This window comes from Schistocerca serialis, chromosome 1 (assembly GCF_023864345.2).
Source record: "Schistocerca serialis cubense isolate TAMUIC-IGC-003099 chromosome 1, iqSchSeri2.2, whole genome shotgun sequence".
In the NCBI taxonomy this organism is placed as follows: domain Eukaryota; kingdom Metazoa; phylum Arthropoda; class Insecta; order Orthoptera; family Acrididae; genus Schistocerca; species Schistocerca serialis.
Genome location: NC_064638.1, coordinates 427,106,066 through 427,109,165, shown reverse-complemented (window position 1 = coordinate 427,109,165; position 3,100 = coordinate 427,106,066). Strand labels below are relative to the sequence as shown.

At 48.9% G+C, this 3,100-nt stretch overlaps 1 pseudogene; it reads right to left on the bottom strand.

Annotated features, from left to right (window-relative positions):
* Nucleotides 1-836: 836 nt before the first annotated feature.
* Nucleotides 837-1,049, bottom strand: LOC126422956 (U2 spliceosomal RNA; annotated as a pseudogene).
* Between the last annotated feature and the right edge of the window lie 2,051 nt (nucleotides 1,050-3,100).

The window sequence follows — 3,100 nt, the reverse complement described above, 5'->3', positions numbered from 1 at the left end:
GAGCGGTCTCCTAACAGGCGGAAAATCTGGCACTTCAATTAGTGCTGGAATGGCACAATCGAAGGGCGGTATCCTTGCGGAGTACCGCCACAGATGAAAAACCGCAGTGTCAGGGCCTAAATGCTTGCAGCATGTACGCTCCACATGTGGGAGTCACACATGGTGGTGCGGGCCGATATGGCAACAGGCGACCGTCGAAAACATCGCAAAGGCAAGTGCCGCAGGGAACGACAAAATGCGAGAGCACTCGTCAACAGCCCAGTACCACCCTCCATGTCGAGGAGTAAACTGCGACTCCCATTTGGACGCCGCTAGCTGGCAGGCCAGTGGAGAAGCCGTGAGGCCGCCCCACAGCAGCGCCAGGCCGGCGCGAGCTATACTGGCGCGAGCTACACCTAGCCGAGTGCTTACATCGTTCACCGCCTACTGCATATGTGTGTGTGTGTGCGTGTGTACCACGTATTCTGCGTGCGTGCGGCGGCGACGACGACGACGACGACGACGTTCGCGAGGAGCTAAGGTTATAACTCCAAAAAATATTATTAAAATTATCTGCGATAGGACCATAAGAGACGCTAACGAGGCATCCGAAGGCACTGTCCTGTGCCACCATAAATTACCAGCCTAGCGTAATGCGGCTGCAAGTGCGGTCTGGCTAACACCAAAAAAAAAAAAAAAAAAAAATTTCTTAAGATAATTTTAAATTAATTAAAAGAAATCGTGGTGTGTAAGCAACTAACTACTGGGCACATCAACAACTACGACATGTTTTGCTACCAGCGGAATATCTGATCACTGCAGAATGTTAACCCATTTCAGGCTGTGTTTTAATTAATTTTAGGTGGGCCGATCCCGACGGTACTGCAATGCCGGGCCAACCCGCGACAGAGGTGCAGCAAGCCCCTAGCACTCCGTCATAAGCCAAAAATGAGTTTAATATTCTGGTCGTGCAATGCAGGACGTATCAGAAATTAAGCTGATAAGAACAGATACTACACTTTTTTTCCCTCCTACCTCCCCTATAGCCCTACCTTTTCCTCTCCAAAAATGCCGCCATCCTCTAGTGTCGACACAGCACGTAAAGCAGGGTGTTGTTAGCAGCAAGACTTATTGCCATAAACCGAAAATAAAAGCGGAGGCATACTCTGCTATGCCTCAGGGGGCGACGACACACTCCTCAGAAACACACTTCCCTCTGCAGGTGTGAGGCAAGTGATGATGTTAAAAACTAAATAGAAAGAAATAAATAAAGACAGAGATGAAGGCAAAAAAAAAAAAAAAACAGCGACGGTAGCACACTCAAACGAAACTGGCGAGATAATCCCATAGCCCATAGAATTAACGAAGTAATAATCCCCTAAGATAGATTATGTGTTTTCCAATTTTCCAATAATTTTTCATACAACGTTCACACAATTTCCATGTTACCAATTTCCATATTATCAGTATCATAGAGCAGTCTACTCTAGTGATGCCCAGAAGGCCAATATCAAACCTGGGGTATGGTTAAGTCAAGAGTAGTTTGAAAGTCCGAGTGACAAAGATCCAGGGGTACACTCGGGCAATTCTTATACGAGGTGCCTTACTCAGCCTGGACCACCTTTTGATAACCATGAACCATTGCAACTTTAAGAAATCTTGCAAAAGTAATGGTATATTTCCGGTCACATTCCGCCAGGCGATGCTGGCTCCAAAGGTAGTCCATGAAAGAGACAGCATCGGTGAGGCAAAGGTCATAGATCGTGAAAATGGTGTGGCCCAAGAGCCTCACCACTGCGTTATGTCGTTTTTGGGGGTTGGTCTGAATATCAGGCGTAAGGAACCAGTCGATTGGCACATAGTCCAGTGTAGTCCCACCGATCAGCGCTAATAGCACACGTGCAAGGTCCCACACTTCTGTGACGTGAGGGCATAAGAGACGATGCTCTCTGGTGTCTATGTCACCACATCGGCCGCAAGCAGCCGAGGGCCATAGGCGGATGGCCGCCAAGCCATCATTAGTGGGTATTAAATTGTTACAACGCGATACCATAGCGCTGAAACTTCTGTGGGGAGGGCTGGGTGGTTGATATTAGCCCAAGCTTGGTGCCAGATGACCGATGGTCGTCTGTCCTCCAATTTATGTGGTGTGGGCTGGTTCTCGAAGCGCCTAGTAAAGGCGCTTTGATGTGCGTGCCTTGTCGGTGGCCACTGTTAGGACGTAACTTTGATTGAGGTAATAGACCTTGACTGCCGTCATCCGGAATGTAATATGTGTCAAACATACTGGTTCACGCGCCGATTGTGGGCGATAACGGTCGAAAAGCACCGCTGTTGTCCCACCTGGGTCAATCTCACGCAAAGTGGCGATACGGTGAATCAGGATTGCCGCACATTTGCGGGGAAAGTCAATGAGTCCAAGGCCACCATCGACCTTTGGCAGTGTACAAGTCTGTGCATCAACTTTGAATAGTGCATGCCGCCACAACAGGCAATATACTGTTTGTGAGATGGCTCTGCTGGTTTGTTTCGGTAGCGTAAGGAGTTGTGCTACATACCATGCCCGTTATAGGATGTAAGTATTAATCAGTTGGATTCAATGATGGAGGTCGAGTCGTCGATCAGTGTGACTCACGCAAAGTCCTCTGATGCGCGTGAGAATCCGCCTGCACGTGAGTGTTAAGATGCGCTGCGGACAGGCAGTCACCTCAAGACCCAAGATACGTTGTTCCCCTACAATCCTGAACCATGGGCGCTCAATGGTCAATGATCGTGGTCCTAGTGGGATTAGCACCATTTTGTTGACTTTTAACATGGCACCGGATGCTCGTTCATAAACGTGGAGGACTCGGCGAACTGAATCGATGTCCCTGGCGTTTGCTACAAACACACCTACACCATCCGCGTATGCCGCACTGCGGAAGGTGACGCCTGGGAAAGGAACACCATCGACCATTCGTCCGATTTCACGCAGCACGGGGTCCAAAGCGATAAAATACACTGACAAGGGACACCCTTGTCGAACTGATCGTCTGATGGGAATTGGTCGTGATCTGCAGCCGTTCACAATGATTGTGGAATTTGCTCCATCCAAGAAGTGCCGGATGACTCTTATGAAGTG